The 18,668-nt window shown below is 46.8% G+C and overlaps 1 protein-coding gene across 1 annotated transcript in view; it reads right to left on the bottom strand.

The window, feature by feature from the left end:
* SMARCA2 (SWI/SNF related, matrix associated, actin dependent regulator of chromatin, subfamily a, member 2) overlaps positions 1 to 14,525 on the bottom strand; it is a 126,341-nt gene extending 111,816 nt beyond the window's left edge. Inside the window, exon 1 of the mRNA XM_054397865.1 lies at positions 14,501 to 14,525. The gene's annotated coding sequence lies outside the window, so the exon portion shown is untranslated. The remainder of the gene's footprint in view (positions 1 to 14,500) is intronic.
* Between the last annotated feature and the right edge of the window lie 4,143 nt (positions 14,526 to 18,668).

The following is an 18,668-nucleotide window of genomic DNA, read 5'->3' as shown; positions in this document are numbered from 1 at the left end:
AAACAGCCCTTGGGTGGGGATATATTGAAACGTGCCCTGAGGTGGTCAGTCCCTGGGTGGCAGGGAGTGTGGAAGGATTTGGGCAGATTCCTAGGACGGTTATCACCTCCCATAGCCTGGGACTTTACCCCAGAAGAGCTGAGCAATCCCACTAAGCTGACTCACCATCTGATACAAGGGTGCCTTGCCTATCCCAATGAGAACCAACAACTTCTTGCACTCTACTGGGGCCTGGCCTGTGCTTACCGAGCCACAGTTCAGTGCTCTAAGAAAACTGTGGCTGAGGCAGGTACTCAAACATTACCTGAGGATATCATGGTTGAGATGGGGACCCAAATGACAGCCAAAGAGGTTGCCCCAGTAGTGAAAAAGAAACAGTGGACAAGGAGGTCAACAGGTCCCTCTCATCAACTGATAAGGGATGAGGAAGATTATGATCAAGAGGCTGGTCCATCAACTGGCAGATCAGAGGCAGTGAGCGAGATCAAACAAGAAGCAGAAACTACTCGGTCCTTAACCTCGGCAGAGCTGAGAGACTTGCGCAAGGATTACAGCCGCCAGCCAGGAGAGCGGATTGCTGCTTGGCTGCTCCGGTGCTGGGACAATGGGGCTGATAGTCAACTGCTAGAAGGGAAAGAGGCCCAACAACTGGGTCCCATTGCCAGAAACAGAGGTATTGAAAAAGGGATTGCAAAGGAGACAGGCATATGTAGCCTCTGGAGACGACTCTTGTTAAGTGTGAGGGCAAGGTACCCATGCAAGGAGGACCTTATGAGCTCTCCAGGGAAATGGAACACTGCAGATGAAGGCATCCAGTACCTAAGAGAACTAGCGGTGCTGGAAGTTATCTATGGTGACTTAGATGATCAAAGTGTCTCCACAGACCCAGAGGATGTCCCATGCACGCGGGCCATGTGGAGGAAAGTGATCCAAGGTGCTCCAGCATTGTACTCCAGCAACCTAGCATTGATGTACTATCTAGATGAGGACACACAGCTTGTGGAGGTAGTGTCAGCCTGGCTCCAGAATTTTGAAGATAACCTCTGCACCAACTCATTCCCATGAACCAGTGCCTCACCTATTAGGTGTACCCCAAGAAACCAGTCTCCTTCTGCCCCAGTTGGAGGGAAGGGGAGACCCAGGAGCATGCCATGTGGAGTACTCTGGTTCTTCTTGCTTGACCAGGGAGAGGACATGAGGAAGTGGGATGGTGAACCCACTTATAAACTGGAAACTCGTGTTCGTGAACTAAGAGGGAAGACGGCGGTTAAAAAGGGATCATCTAAGAAGGCAGCAAAGGTATCTGCTGTAGAAAGCCAGGAGAGCAATCAAACGATCTTCCAGGAGGAAAAGAACTGAGGTTACACCCCTTGATCCTGATGAGGGGACCTCTGGCCACGTACCACCTGGATCAGACATTGAATATTCTGATGAAGACCAAGAGTAGAGGGTCCCTGCCTTTGGCCAGGAGAAGGAAAGGGATGACAGAGTATATTGGACTGTGTGGATTCGATGGCCTGGCACATCAAAGCCACAGAAATATAAGGCATTGGTAGACACGGGGGCACAATGCACGCTGATGCCATCTAGGCACAAAGGTGCTGAATCCATTTGGATTTCTGGAGTGACGGGAGGCTGCCAGGAGCTGTCTGTATTAGAAGCTGATGTGAGTCTAACAGGGAGCAAGTGGGAGAAACATCCCATTGTGACTGGCCCAGAGGCCCCTTGCATTCTTGGTATAGATTACCTCAAGAGGGGGTACTTCAAGGACCCAAAGGGTTATCGATGGGCTTTTGGTGTGGCCACAGTGAACACAGAGAAAATCAGACAGCTCTCTACCCTGCCTGGCCTTTCAGAGAAATCTTTTGGTTTTGGGATTGCTTCGGATTGAAGAACAACAGGTGCCAATTGCTACCAGAACAGTGCACCGGAGGCAGTATCGCACAAACCGAGATTCCCTGGCTCCCATTCATGAACTGATCCACCAGCTGGAGATCCAGGGAGTGATCAGTAAAACACATTCACCTTTCAACAGTCCCATTTGGCCAGTGCGGAAGTCTGATGGAGGGTGGAGATTAACGGTTGACTATCGTGGCCTGAATGAAGTGACGCCACCACTGAGTGCTGCTGTACCAGATATGCTAGAGCTCCAGTATGAGCTGGAGTCGAAGGCAGCCAAATGGTACGCTACCATCGATATCGCCAATGCCTTCTTCTCAATTCCATTGGCAGCAGAGTGCAGGCCCCAATTTGCCTTCACCTGGAGGGGTGTACAATACACCTGGAATCGATTGCCCCAAGGGTGGAAACATAGCTCCGCCATTTGTCACGGACTGATTCACACTGAACTGGAAAAAGGTGATGCCCCTGAACATCTACAATATATTGATGACATCATTGTATGGGGTGACGAGGCAAAAGAAGTGTTTGAAAAGGGAGAAAAAATTACTCAGATACTTCTGAACGCTGGATTTGCTATAAAGAAGAGCAAGGTCAAAGGACCTGCACAAGAAATTCAGTTCCTGGGAATAAAATGGCAGGATGGACACCGTCATGTACCTATGGACGTGGTCAACAAGATAGCAACCATGTCTCCACCATCCAACAAGAAAGAGACACAGTCTTTCCTAGGCCTTGTGGGGTTCTGGAAAATGCATGTCCCAGGATATAGTCAGCTTGTGAGCCCTCTCTATTGAGTAACTCGGAAGAAAAATCAATTTGAATGGGGCAGTGAGCAACAACAAGCCTTTGAACAGATCAAGCAAGAGATAGCTCGTGCAGTGGCACTTGGGCCCATCCGCACAGGACCATCGGTGCAAAATATCCTTTACACCGCGGCCGGGGAACATGGTCTTACTTGGAGCCTCTGGCAGAAGACAGCAGGTGAAACCCGAGGTCGGCCATTGGGATTTTGGAGTAGAGGATATCGAGGATCAGAAGCCCACTATACACCAACTGAGAAGGAGATTCTAGCAGCCTATGAAGGAGTTGGAGCTGCTTCAGAAGTAGTGGGTACAGAAGCACCTCTCCTCTTAGCACCCAGGTTACCTGTGCTGCCCTGGATGTTCAGAGGGAACGTCCCTTCTACGCATCATGCGACTAGTGCTACATGGAGTAAGTGGGCAGCATTGATTATGCAGCGAGCTCGACTAGGGAAACCCAACCACCCAGGAATTCTGGAAGAGATTATGGACTGGCCAGAAGGCAGAGACTTCGGAGCATCACCTGAGGAGGTGGCTCGTGCCCAGGAGGCACCACCATACAACGAGTTACCCGAAGATGAAAGGCCTTACGCTCTGTTTACTGACGGATACTGTCATGTGGTAGGAAACCATCAAAAGTGGAAGGCTGCTGTATGGAGTCCTACAAGACAAGTTGTTGAAGCTGCTGAAGGAGAAGGTGAATCGAGTCAGTATGCAGAAGTGAAAGCCATCCAACTGGCTCTAGAGATTGCCGAGAGAGAGAAATGGCCAATACTTTATCTTTACACAGATTCTTGGATGGTGGCTAATGCCTTGTGGGGATGGTTACAACAGTGGAAGAAGACCAACTGGCAACGCAGGGGCAAGCCTATTTGGGCTGCTCCATTGTGGCAGGATATTGCCACTCGAATAGAGAACATGACTCTGAAGGTACGCCATGTTGATGCTCATGTACCTAGGAGCCGTGCTAATGAAGAACATCAAAACAATGAGCATGTAGACAAGGCTGCCAGAATCGATGTAGCCCAAGTGGATCTGGACTGGGAACGTAAAGGTGAACTGTTTGTAGCTCGATGGGCCCATGAAACATCGGGACATCTAGGAAGAGATGCTACGTACAGATGGGCTCGAGACCGAGGGGTGGACTTGACCATGGAAGCCATCACGCAGGTCACACATGACTGTGAAACCTGTGCTGCCATCAAGAGAGCCACCAGAGCTAAGTCTCCCTGGAACAGAGGGCGGTGGCTGGGTTTTCGCTACGGTGAGGCCTGGCAGATTGACTATATCGGACCACTGCCACAAACACGCCAGGGCAAGCGCTACATCCTCACCATGGTAGAAGCAACTACAGGCTGGCTAGAAACATATCCTGTAAACCATGCCACTGCCCGGAACACCATCTTAGGTCTTGAAAGGCAAATCCTGTGGCGACATGGTACACCTGAGCAAATTGAATCTGACAATGGGACTCATTTCAGGAACAATGCCATCAGTTCCTGGGCCAAAAAACATGGCATTGAATGGGTGTATCACATTCCCTACCACCCACAAGCCTCTGGGAAGATTGAAAGATATAACAGACTGTTAAAGACTATGTTGAAGGCATTGGGTAATGGGGCATGGAGGCACTGGGAGGCAAATTTAGCAGAAGCTACTTGGCTGGTTAATTCCCGAGGATCTGTTAACCGTCCTGGCTCTGCCCAAACAGAACCCTTGCACACTGTGGGGGGAGATAAAGTCCCTGTAGTGCACATGGGAAAGTGGCTGGGAAAGGCAGTGTGGGTTGCTCCTCCTATGGGGAAAGGCAAACCCATTCGTGGGATTGTCTTTGCTCAGGGGCCTGGATGTACTTGGTGGGTAATGAGAAAGGATGGGGAAACCCAGTGTGTGCCTCAAGGAGATATGACATTGGAGGAAAGGTAATTTGAGATGTGAGTAATGCGAGTTGTATGTTGCAGAAAGTCAGAAAGTGAGAAGGATTCAAACTGATGAAGGCCTGTGAAGAACAAGAGCGACCCAATGGCTGAGACCAAGCTGGTGTTGGTGTCCAAGAGTGGAATATCCTGCTTCTCCTATCCTGAACACTCCTAAGTAACATCTGGAGGAGCAGAAGAACTTTTTTTTTATATTTTTATATGGGTCTCTTTGTGTGAAATATTGAGATGGTTTAAGTATGTAGATTGAATCACGAGTACGAGTAAGAAAGGATTTAAGCATGAGAATCAAATGAGATGATGAAAGGTATTGAATTGTGTAGAACCTGAGCGTGACGCAAATGGTATGGAATAAGGGGTGGAGATTGTATTGGGCTTGGCCAAGCTGGAGTTAATTCTCCAGTGCTGTGTTTTGCAGCAGCAGTTGATAACATAGCAGTGTTTTGGCTACTGTTGAATAAGTACCCAGGCTATGTCTTTTCAATGTTTCCCTGCCCCAGGAGTACATTGAGGGATGGGCAGGATCTTGGGAGGGCACATGGCTGAGCTGGCATACCTGGACTGGCCAAAGAAGTATTCCATGCCATATGACGTCAGCTCAGATATAAGAATGAAGTAAAAGAAGGAAGTGGGGGGATTGGTCCATGGCGTCTATCCTCCCAAGCAACTATCAAGCTTAGAGAGCCCTACTTCCCGAGACCGACCATCGTCCTGCTGATGAGAAGTAGAGACTAACATCTCTCTCTTGCTTCCGCGCGGTCTATTGCTTTTGACTATTATTGTTATTAAATTCGCTTCTATGTTATTATTAGCTTTGGTCAATTTTTTTTTCTTCCTCCCCTCTTCCCCTGTCCATTTAAGAGGGGGAGTGATAGAGCGGCTTTGGTGGGCATCTGGCCTCCAGGCCATGGCCAAACCACCACAACATGCCATAAGACGAGCTGGCGGGGAAGACGACCGGCCTGGATGAGCAAGCAGCTCCTGAAGGATTTAAGGGAAAAAAAGAGGGTTTATCGCCTTTGGAAAGGGGGGAAGGCAGCTAGTGATATGTTTAAGGATGTTGCTAGATCATGTAGAAGAAAAATTAGAGAGGCAAAAGCACAGTTAGAAATTAAACTGTCCGCTTCCATGAAGGACAACAAAAAGCATTTTTATAAATATATTAATGCTAAAAAGAGGGGCAAGAGGAGCCTCCACTCATAGTTGGACGTGGAGGGTAACATTGTAACTAAGGATGAGGAGAAGGCTGAGATTCTAAATACCTTCTTTGCCTCCATTTTCAACAGTAAGGCAGGAGGACTTCAGGATAACTGGCCTCCTGAACTGGTCGATGGGGTCAAGGAGCAGTGTTGTATTCCTGAAATCCATGTGGAATTAGTTCGAGACTTGTTGAGTCACTTGGATATTCACAAGTCCATGGGACCTGATGGGATTCATCCTAGGGTGCTGAAAGAGCTGGCAGATGAGCTGGCCAAGCCTCTCTCCATCATTTTCCACCAGTCCTGGCTCACTGGAGAGGTCCCAGAAGACTGGAAACTGGCCAATGTGACGCCCATCCACAAGAAGGGACGAACAGAAGAACCTGGGAACTACAGGCCTGTCAGCCTGACCTCAGTGCCAGGGAAAATCATGGAGCAGATTGTCTTGGGGGCAATCACTGCGCACCTGAAGGATGGCCAAGGGATCAGGCCCAGCCAACATGGATTTAGGAAGGGCAGGTCCTGCCTCACCAACCTGATCTCCTTCTATGACCAGGTGACCTGCCTGGTGGATGTGGGGCAGGCTGTGGATGTAGTCTCCCTGGACTTCAGCAAGGCCTTTGACACTGTCCCCCACAGCAAACTCCTGGCCAAGCTGTCAGCCTGTGGCTTGGACAGCAGCACTCTGTGCTGGGTTAGGAACTGGCTGGAGGGCTGAGCCCAGAGAGTGGTGGTGAATGGTGCCCCATCCAGCTGGCAGCCTGTCACTAGTGGTGTGCCCCAGGGATCAGTGCTGGGCCCCATCCTGTTCAATATCTTTATTGATGATCTGGATGAGGGGATTGAGTCCATCATCAGTAAATTTGCAGATGACACCAAGCTGGGAGCAGGTGTTGATCTGTTAGAAGGTAGAAGGGCTCTGCAGAGGGACCTTGACAGGCTGGACAGATGGGCAGAGTCCAACAGGATGGCATTCAACAAATCCAAGTGCCGGGTGCTGCACTTTGGCCACAACAACCCCATGCAGAGCTACAGGCTGGGGTCAGAGTGGCTGGAGAGCAGACAGACAGAAAGGGACCTGGGGGTCCTGGTTGACAGCCACCTGAACATGAGCCAGCAGTCTGCCCAGGTGGCCAAGAGAGCCAATGGCATCCTGGCCTGCATCAGGCATAGTGTGGCCAGCAGGAGCAGGGAGGTCATTGTACCCCTGTGCACAGCACTGGTTAGGCCACACCTTGAGTACTGTGTCCAGTTCTGGGCCCCTCAGTTTAGGAAAGATGTTTTATTGCTGGAGCATGTCCAGAGAAGGGCAAGGAGGCTGGTGAGAGGCCTTGAGCACAAGCCCTGTGAGGAGAGGCTGACGGAGCTGGGACTGTTTAGCCTGGAGAAGAGGAAGCTCAGGGGTGACCTCTTTGCTGTCTACAACTACCTGAAGGGAGGTTGTAGCCAGGAGGGGGTTGGTCTCTTCTCCCAGGCAACCAGCACCAGAACAAGAGGACACGGGCTCAAGCTGCGCCAGGGGAGGTTTAGGCTGGAGGTGAGGAGAAAGTTCTTCAGAGAGAGAGTGGTTGTCCATTGGAATGTGCTGCCCAGGGAGGTGGTGGAGTCACCATCCCTGGAGGTGTTCAAGAGGGGATTGGACGTGGCACTTGGTGCCATGGTTTAGATAGTCATGAGGTGTAGGGTGACAGGTTGGACTCGATGATCTTTGAGGTCTCTTCCAGCCTTCTTGATTCTATGAAAAAACCCAACCACCAGATTAATAAAAATTAAAAAAAAAAATAATATCTATAATATCTATATTAGGTGAACACAAAATGTTGGAAAATACTACCTGAAAGCAAGTAATAAATCTCTTCCAGAGATACACATGGACATAAAAAGTAATTTTGTTTAGCAAGAGTAGTCCACACAAATTTTAAAAATAGCCACTGCCATAACCCAGAACACATGACACATGACTCTGCCAAATACGGGAGAATTGATAAAAAGCAATTTAACAAGTTTCAAAAATAGCTTAGTTATATTTACTAAGTCTGAGATTGCATAAAACCCCTGCAGAAATCAGGCATCTGCTCACATTAAGAACCAGTACGAGTTAGCTATCTAATTCCTAGGGTTCATATAAAAATCTCACTAAAGTCAAAGCAAAAAAACCTACGAAGCGACAACAGGTACAACAGTGGCCAGGCTCCATCTAGATAACACTGTCATTAGCTTGCAAAAATTCTGGTCCCTATACTTGAAAAAAGCAAAATGAAGCCAACTCTCTGCCACAAACCAACTTGGTTGGACTGATTTTTAATGAATTGTGCCTGCCAGAATAGCAAAGTAAGGCAGGGGGGTGGGAGGTGGGGCAGGGTGTGGAAATAATTGCTTATAAGAAAAACAAAAACGAACTTCCATCTCATTGTCCTAAATAAGGCTGCTGGCCTTACTTCTCAAAAGCATTACACGCTAACTGCTTCTCAAGTGACCAATGTTAAAATTTCCTCAAAACTCTCATGGGAGCAGTATTATTCACAAGACTTGAAGTATGACCTACCTCTTTTTGAACTGCAGTCCTTTATAACTTCTTAGGCTTATTTACATCAGTATCACCGAATGTATTCTGTGCACAGCCCGAAATTAAACTAGTGGAGACTGAATTAGATGTGGACAATCACCCAATTCTCACTGTGGTCTCAGAGCATTTATTTCTTCACTTCCATTTGGAGACAGCAGAGTTGAGACAGAGAGGGGAAAAAATAAATCTATCACTGTCAAGATGACTTTAGTCAGATGTAAGTAGAAGAAGACACACAAACCCAACAGCTGATGATGAAGAAAGAGACTTAGAATCACTGCTTAACTATTTGTAGCATAAATGGTTTTGGAGAACTTTCCCTAAGCATAAATGTTTCTGCACTATCACTTTTGTAGATGTACAACAGGGTATCCATCAGTTCAGTGTTTCAGGATCAACTGTAACATGCATCCAAGCATACTACATACATTTTGGTAGAAACCTGCTACAAACCCAAAGGTATGAATTTCCTTCATACAAAGAAAGTATACAGTATCAGTAGATGCAAAACTAAAACACAGCAGACAACAGAAACATCTGCACTACTTCAGAACTCAAGACTAGCTGGACACCAGAAAGATCCAGAGATGATATCCTTCAAACCAGTGCACACATCGCATTTAAGAACAGATGGAGCAGTAAGTATTTATAGTTTTTCTAGCTGTTTTCCTTCATCATCCAAATGCTCTCTTTCCACAACTGAGGCAACCTAAATTGAACTTCAGCCAGGACGTTCTAGCCAGACCTCCTGCCTTGTATAGGTAGCGGAAAGTGGAAATTGCATCACTTAGATCTGATTAAAAGGAAATGTGGATCCACTCAAAAGCCACATACCCACTGCAAAGCAGACTGTAATTTTTGCCCTCACAGAAAAATATTCAGTTTATTTCTCTCCACATATCACCAACTGAAGCCATGATTTTAAGTGGCTTTCAAAAGATATACTGTGAAATTATACACTACAGGGTAAAAGAGTTATCTTCATTACACCATCATAGAAAACATGAAATTATATTGTCAGTGACCCCTTGTACATGCTTAATCTGCTTACTGTAATGGAATGAAGGTGTTCGAAGTTTAGTAATTGATCAATAATGACAATTGATGTAGAAGCAAATAAGTGGTTTGTCTTGTACAGCCCCACAGGACTGCATTAACAGTTATCAGGATTTAACTACTTAATTTCATCAATCAATAAACAGGTTTACACAAAACAACCAAAAAACCAGTATAGAGAAGAGTCAAATCTTCAATTAACTTCAACCAAAGTTACTCAGTTCACCCAAGAGAAGCCTTTGCATACTCTTTTATCTAACTTAACTTCAAAATCTTCTGGAAGGGAACTTGCAGTTTAAACTGCAAAATTAGGGTGCATAAATGCTGCACCCTAATTGCATATGCAGACCCTTAAGCCAGAGACTAAAACCTCTAGACACTGCTCAGCCATTTGCCTAGCTGTTAACCAAAGACTGTCTACATGCACCCCCTTTTCACTTGCAGTGACAGTTTACTTTAAGATGACAGTCCTAATATTGGTCACCTTCAATTCCTTACAAATATTCTGGTAGAAAATCTTACTCCTACTGTGTAGCTGTTTTTCATAAAGCAACTTCTCAACTAGTCTAACTTACAGCATATTTTCTTATGAAAAACTAAAATTAGTACCACAAATTAGCTGTTAGCATGGCTAACAGCTGGGGAAGGAATGTACTACTGATAGTCAAAAGGCATCATTGCAAGTCAGAGTTCACACAAGTTAGGCTAAGCTATGATGCCATAATGAAGAGGCTACAGACATATGATCCCTTCTGATGGCCTTGCTGCAAAAGGCAACAGACTTAAGGAAAAGAGGACAGACAGTTACAGTCAGTTTAATTGCCTTATAATCACCACAGTCACAGTAGATAATGCCCAAGTCCACATTTGGTACATATGTAGATTCCACTGTATGTTTCGGGCACATAAAACTGACTCTTGGCAACACTAACTGGTTATGGATTAAGTTTCCATACCATGATCTTTAGTAGAGGTATTAATCACAGTTATTGAAAAACACCTTCACATTAGATTCTGAAAATCAAAAGCTAAGGAGAGATAGGCAGAATGAAAGGAATTCACCATTATTACTGACAGTCACATGTCTTTAAACAGGAAAGAATAGTAGAATGATGGCAGAAGACTGTTTTCAATACAATTTACTTAAGGTAAGGTATTGGTGAGGATACAAAAAGGTATCGTTTCTGTAACAACAAACTTAATTTTAACATTCTTCCCAAAGCTCCAAATCATCCACCTGGGTGCTCAAACCCTGCAGTGATACAAAGGAAGTAACCTCTACCAAATGGAGATAAACAGGGAAATGTTTACACTTAAGAAGCAATTACTTTACTTGTGTCAGGTACAAAAAAACCAGTTTTCAGTATTAGTCTTCCTATTCTGCTATGTTTGCAAACTACTGATATTGTGTTTAAGCAAGTCTTACTCCTTTTTTTTCATTCATCCTTTCTTATTCTATTTTTCAAACAAGGTACAAGTTTTTCTCTGCTGCCATTTTCATGAAAAATGATCTCACATCATAACGTTGTGCTTACAACTCCATTAGAGATCACACAAAAATAGAACTAAAGGAATAAACTTCAAAAGAAGTGAAGGTCCAGGAAGCACTCTTTACACAAAGAGAACTTCAACTGCAGCAGCACACATAAAACATAATAAGAACTTTAGTGACTAATTTGCAAAAACGTTCTTAGTAACAGGAAGAATGAAAAGTTTCCTACTGAAAAGGAACACTTATTTAAAGCAATATTACTAATCAGGACCATGAAAGATGCAGGTGAAAGTGCTGGTATTTTTCAAAGTTGTTGCTGTGCACATTCTGACCCTAGCTTCAAAAGTCCAACAGAAAGAGAGAAAATATAGCTGCAGATATTAATTTCATACAGATCTTTGTCAAGAATGTATTTATTCTAAGAATGCTAGCTGGAGCACTTATTCTTTTGTCAATTTTCAAGCCTCAGGTGTTGGTGAAAGCATTCTTAAAACTTGACAAGAAATTCCTCTCAGATCACTTCAGAAATGAACAAAATGAAACATCTAAGACTGCTCTGAACACAGTCTTCTGGCACACGTTCTATGAAACACCACAGAAATACCACTCCAAAAGTTGAGAAATAACTCATTAAGTACTGTATTTAATGAAGTTTTACCCCCACCTCTGTCAACTCCATATTTGCTGTATGATATACTTTAATTTTTAAACACTTTTCGCTGTTACTGATACCGATGAGCACAAAAATCTGCCTTAAATCTTATCTTTTTGGTACATAATTTTTTTCCTTAGAATAACAAAAGGACAAAGAAACAGTCAGAGAGTAATAGGGCAATTAGGTTCCCAAAGTGTGCCTTCATTTGCACAACAATATTAACTTACACAGAAGAGACTGCCCCACCTCAAACACAAAACTGGTATACTACCAAAGAATTAAATTCCAGTACAATGTTTATTGTCTGGGTCTTAGGGACTATGGTTAAAAACAAGTAACACTGAAGAATTCTAAAGGAAAACAGTAAACTATGAAAGCAGAGTAATGCCATGTCATAGCTCCCACAGAAATCATGCAGAGTATTTAAAATGGTAAAACTAAACCAAATAATTCTTATAGTTTCAATTCTTCAGTTACTTACTTACCTATCCAAAATATTCATCAAAGATCTTAGAAAGCACAGCACTAGCCTTAAGTTTGGAAAGTGGTTATCAAACAGAAGCAGCAGATAGCAAAGAAAACCAATTGCGGCTCGATCTATTTAGTCATGCTGAGACACTTAACCACTCTCTTACTTGAACGTATTGAACACTTAAAGGAAAAAAATAAAAAACAGAATTAAAAATGTCAGTTAAGCGTAACACCGGTTCGAGTTTAGAAGAACTGCAACTTTTCCAGCCGTGCGCAATTTGTTGTTCCACTACCATCAATCTGGGGGCGGGGGTGGGAGACAAAACGAAAAACTCACTTTCTCCCCGCACCACTAACTTAATGGGACCTGCGCGGGGGAGCGAGATAGCACCGCGCCCCTGTGCTGCCACGGGCACATTTACAGAGAGCTGGCCGCGGGCCGCCCGCTCCCTCCGCGGTACCGCTCTGCCTCGGCAGGGCCGCGCGGCTCTTCCGGCCCTGCCAAGCTGCGCCTAGGCCTCAGTGCCGGGCCGCCCGCCGCTACCCCTCGCGAAGACGCCGGGGCGGGCGCGCACAACCCGTAGGGCCCTATTCTCCCCTTCCGGCCTTTCTGGAAAGTTTTCGCTCCAGCAAACCGGCTCTCAAACGTCTCTACCCGGATGATTTATCCTAGCTGCCTCATTCCCCTTCCCCCTCCCCTCCCAGAAGGAATGCTTGCACCGCTCCCGGCTGCGGACCGCGTAAGGCCCCGTACCTCGACGGCGCAGAGGGTGTCTTGGCGGCGTCAGGCGAATGAGCAGCAGGGGCATACCTCAGGACTGGGCTGGGCCCGTCTCCCCGCCGTTCCTTCCCTCTGCCACCATGTCACGCCGAGCAAACATGTCTGTGCGCCTGTGTGTGGCGGCTTTGACTTCCTGATCCTCCACCGCCGCCGCTCGCACAGGCAGACGGACGAGAAAGGCCACCCCCAGCCGCCACTGCCGCTTGCCACCGCCTCCCTCTCTCCCATAGAGGCCAGGGGATGGGCTCCACTGCCCTCGTGCCCCGCCCGACAGCTAGCTGCAGCAGCCTGCTGCCTGCCCCCGCCTCCCGCCCGGGAGAGAACTTTTCCAGGTGCCGACGACCACCCTCTCCTGACGGGACAGACAAGCCGCATCTACCTGAGCATCCGTCTGTGCCTTCATCCTCGCTCCCCCCCGACACGATTAAAAAAAACCAAAAAAAACCCAAACAATCCGCGCACACCGGAAATAAAATGCTTTTTGCTTGCAAGGCGATTACAAAATTGCAAACGCATGTTTGTGCTACTCCGTTTCACCGACTGCTGCAAGGCCGGGCGAGAGAGACATCATTTCTGCAAAGAAAACGCTCGGAGGTGGTGGTGGGGTGGGTAGACGGACACAAGCTATTTTAAGAAGTGAATCGGGAAGCCTTTACAGCAGTAGGGACTTGACTGTACAGTTAAAAACAGAGTCTGAAAAGCAACAGGAGCCGTAGCTAGGGTGAAATTCCAGTCTCCACCTCCTCCCCCCTCCCCGGTGTGTGTAGTGCTTATGACAGGCAGCCAGAGACATTATCCGGATCATGGCCTCCCTGGCTCTGCCGTGGAACGCCGCTACTCTTACAGGCAAGACTGCTCCCTCATGCACCATATTTCTCTCTCCTCATGCCACCCCACTTCCCTTTTCTCGGTCGGGTCTACGCGAGCGTGTGTCATAGCGGAGAAACTGCTCCACCACAACATACTCTCCCGTCGCCGGACGCCGTGAACTTCACCCTACGCCGAAACGCAGCCCACCAAGAAGCCCACGCCAGGTGGAGCAGTAGGCGAGGCCGCACCCGGCCCACAGAGCTGCCCCTGCGTGGAGGGAAGTGTGGGCTGGCGCTCCCCCGGATCTATTTCTCTCCCGGTCTTGTCGCCTGGAGCTTGTGACACGTTCGCGGCAAGAATTGCCACGAACTGGTGGGTTTTGCCGTACGAGCCCGCCGGTGAAAATTGCCAGCGACCCCGCCGCACACTACGCACGGCGCCGACCGGCGCGCGGGCACGGCGCCTGGCCGCTCCCGGTTCCTTTCGCGGGTGCCGCTGAATCACAAGTCAGCCGTCAGCGACGCTTTTGGGTATTTTTCCCTCCCACCCGGAGATCTGCATCATGATTATTCCAGAAATACCGGATCAAAACTTTCTTCTCTCCACCCACTAGGGGATATAAATATTTGGGAGGGTCGGGTGCTGAAGAAGGTGTGGAGAGGAAGCAGGTGGCACGACAGCGCCCAGGGCCAGAAGGGACGTTCTTGGGGAAGGGAAGGTGGGCACGGTGCGTGCCGGCGTGATCACTAACAATAAAGAACGACACAGGCACCGCCGTGCCAGGGACTCGGAGCGGGGCGGGGGGCGGACCGAGTTGTAAGCTATATTTACCTTCCGCCCAGGAGGAGCGCCGTGCTGGGTATCGCTCTTCTCCCCCTCGGTGAGTCACCCGAGTCCGGAACCGGGGCGAAACACTAGATTATGAACATGACTTCATTGATGACAGCCATTCCCTCCTCTTCCTAAACTCCTGCTCCTCCTCCGGCCCCCTCCCACCGCCTCTCTTCACTGACACCACCACTCAGGAAACGGCGTTCCCATTGGCCTACAGGCGAGGGAGTGCCCGCCCTCTTGAGCAGAAAGAGCTGTTGTATTGGCGTCGACTAGCTGTCGTTCAATGGGAGGCTAGGGAGGGGAAGAGGTGTGTAGGAGCGTGGCAGGCAGGCAGGGAGTGAGCAAGCGAGTGAAGGTGTTCGGCGGCGGGGCAGCGTGTCCTGCCGCTCGAGGTTCCCCCGTGCCGCTTCACCCCTTCCCAGCTGGTCTGTGCTGAGGGGAGGGAGTGACAGCAGCGCCCTCCATCAGGAGAAGGAGCAGGCGGCATGGCGCGGGCGTTGGCGATGGTACTCGCGGGAGTACTTTGGAGAGAGGTGAAGAAGGTGCTAGAACTTTGCCGGCCCCAGCCTGCCGGGACGAGCCCGCTGCCGCTGGGGGCGGAGAGGGGGGGCGGGGAGGAGCCAGCCTGACTGGCGCTGGGGTCTTACGTACCTGGCAGGCGGGGTAGGGGTAAGTGCTGGATGTCTCCCTGCCCTTTAAAAAAAAAGAAAAAAAAAAAAAAGGCAAACCCAATCAACCAAAAAAAAAAAAAATCCAAAACAAACAACCAGGGACCCACCAAAACAAAAAATGTGAAGGGCGTTGTTATTCGTTCCGAAACTGCTCTGGTCTCCGATGGCGGAGGGTACCGTCGCTGCCAAGAACATTCCAGCTGAACCGGCCTGTCAGGCAGGCTCTCGCTCCAAACGGCCGCCGGCAACGAGGCACCGCCGGGGCTGGCGGTCGGCTGGTTCTGCTATGCACAGCTACGTACTCCCTCGGAAGACTGGGCTGTTGCGCTTCGCAGGTCTGGAGGCGGCGGTTGAAGCAGTCGCCACATACAAGCTGTGTGAAGTGCAGAGGGAGATCTATTGTTTCTAAGGGGTAGGAAGGGTGAACAATGCGATCGTGTTTGTAACGTCTCGCTTGTTTTCGCCCTTTTAGCTTTGTAGCTTTTTGGTTTGGCAGTATGCTTTTCAAGTCGGCATGCTCCTGAATTTAATTTTTTTGCTAATGCTGGTATTGCAGACAAGCGGTGCAGTACTCTCACATTGTGTGCAGAAGCTGTACCTGCTTATATAACGACCGAGTAGTTCATTAACGTAATGGGCCCGCCAGTCTAGGGGTTTTTTTTGAACACCACCTGTAGAGTCAACTTTTAAAAACGAGAAATTAGTCAAACTGCTGTATGTGGTGTTCTGTGTCATTATCTCTTTTTAACATCATATGGGAGGTGTCTAGCATTCTGAAACTAGTATAACTCTTACTGTGGGTTTCACTTTGTGCTGCCGAGTAATAGTGCCAAGAGGAACCTTAGTATTAAAATCAGTAGCTACTACAGATGCTCCGTGACAGTATTTAACGTGAAGTTACTCTACTGTGGGCGGGTTAAGAACCTGAAATGATGCTGGAAGCACCAGATGCATCTCGTAGTCATTAAGTGACGGCTATTGTTTACAGTGGTGTCTAGCTTGGTGTGGGTTTTATTGGTTGAATAGGAGCAGTAATCACCAAGTTACAATGCTGACTATATGGTGATAATTACTACAGTTTCTCTGTTTTTCTATGATGTGATTACTTAATCCTTAGCTTCATCTTGTGGGTTATATAAAGTGACTAAAATGCTGAAAGGTAAGCCTGTAAGAATTAGCGTTAACTGCACAGCAGTAATTCCAGCCTATAAACTTGAAAAGCAATCTTCAGTTCACCTTTGTCTATGAAAAATGTTTACTTGGGAACAAAATCGAAAGAAATGGAAATATTCGAATATCTATGTTAAAAATAGCAGTGCCATTATGTAAACCTTTCTATCCACAACTAATTTATAGTTTTGGATTTAGCTTTGTCTTAAACTGAGTTGCAACTCAGTGTCTTAGACATTAAAAAAATGTACTTAACATTATTGGGAAATTATGCTAATGAAATGAAAGGGGGTTTTGGTTTAGTTTGGTGTGGTTTGGGGGTGGTTCTGGTTGGTTTGGGGGTTTGTTATCGTCGATTTGGGGTTTTTTGTTGCTTGGGTTTTTCTGTTTTGTTGCTGGGGGTGGGGAGGGGGGAGAGGGGGCGTGGTTTTTTTTTTTTTTTTTTTTTTTTTCTCCCCTTTCCTCCATTCCCTAGAGTAAATCTGAGGGCCCTATGCCTGTTCTCCAGAAGAGAAAACAAGCTTCCTTGCAAGACAGCTCAACTGCTTGTTGCACTAAACCCATTCTAAATCGGGTCAAGCCATTCTTTTTGGTAGAAAGACAGAGAAGGAAAAAAAAGGAATATGAAATCAGTCTTACAGGCAAAAGAAAAGAATGTTCACTTAATTTTGGGATTAATGCCTCAATGTTTCTTAATGATTAGGTTTGTTTTGAGAAGGCTACAGTAGCCAATTTCATTTTAGGGCTACAAAATCTCCAGTTTGACAAAAGAAATTTTGTGAATGTCAATCTGAAAGGTTTTTCTTTCTGTATTTTGATGAAGTATCATTTAATCTCTTTGTAACCTGTATTGAGGGATTTGAAAACATGGGGGTTTTGTCAAGGCAGTCATGTTCAAGTGATCTGAAAATCTTTCCTGAAATTGATAGGATCAATAAGGTTCGCTACATGACACTTGAGTAGCTGAAACTTCATGCACAGTGAATATACAAATGTGGTGAATAGTCACATGCTAAAGGACAAACTTACTTTCCTCTGACCTTAACTGAATCTGTTGAATGTTGCCAACAACAATAAAATTGAACACCACACAAAACCCGTAACATGCCAGTGACGTTGATTAGCAGTACTAGAGAGCTCACGTAAGGATGGACCAAAATCTTGGGGGCCTGCCTAATAAAATTCTCTATATTCATTTCAGGCGGGGAGAAAGAAATGATAACCTCTCCAGCATAGCTCCTGCAGAACAGTAGCCCTGCAAGTAGGAGAAACAAACACATAGCCATTATCTGCCTTGGCATGTTCCCAAACAACCGAAATGTTTCCAAAACAAAGCAAATATTATCAAGAAGCCACGTGACCAGCACAGAAGCTTGTATCTTCAGCAGGCTTATGGAAAAACTGCAGAGTTTAGAGCTATATTATGTATATATGTATTTTCTTTTTCCTTCTTCTCGGGTTTCGGCACCAAAATAGACTGTGGTGGTTTGGCCCTGGCCTGGAGGCCAGATGCCCACCAAAGCCGCTCTATCACTCCCCCTCTTAAATGGACAGGGGGAGAGGGGAGGAAGAAAAAAAAAATTGACCAAAGCTAATAATAAGATAGAAGCGAATTTAATAACAATAATAGTCAAAAGCAATAGACCGCGCGGAAGCAAGAGAGAGATGTTAGTCTCTACTTCCCATCAGCAGGACGATGGTCGGTCTCGGGAAGCAGGGCTCTCTAAGCTTGATAGTTGCTTGGGAGGATAGACGCCATGGACCAATCCCCCCACTTCCTTCTTTTACTTCATTCTTATATCTGAGCTGACGTCATATGGCATGGAATACCTCTTTGGCCAGTCCAGGTAAGCCAGCTCAGCCATGTGCCCTCCCAAGATCCTGCCCATCCCTCAATGTACTCTTGGGGCAGGGAAACATTGAAAAGACATAGCCGGGGTACTTATTCAACAGTAGCCAAAACATTGCTATGTCATCAACTGCTGCTGCAAAACACAGCACTGGAGAATTAACTCCAGCTTGGCCAAACCCTGTAAATTTTTTTATTGCCTCAGCCAGTTCCTATCAAAGTTCAGCTGCTTGGGTTAAGTGACCAATGAAAATGGGCCTAAGCTGGGTCATTTAATGAATGTGTCTTCATCAGGTTTCTATATAATTAACAAAAACTAACAAATGGAATTTATGTCCAGGCATGTCGTAAGTAAGCAAACTTAAGACTTAATGGATTAAGATTTATGGAAATACGTAGCATTTTTGCATGTGTCTGCTGCCTTGATGGATAGTGTATACTGCAGAAAACAAAGAGACCCTGTAGACTTGTTTGA

Source organism: Indicator indicator, chromosome Z (assembly GCF_027791375.1).
Source record: "Indicator indicator isolate 239-I01 chromosome Z, UM_Iind_1.1, whole genome shotgun sequence".
NCBI classification, from domain to species: domain Eukaryota; kingdom Metazoa; phylum Chordata; class Aves; order Piciformes; family Indicatoridae; genus Indicator; species Indicator indicator.
This window is presented reverse-complemented; position numbering and strand designations above follow the sequence as displayed.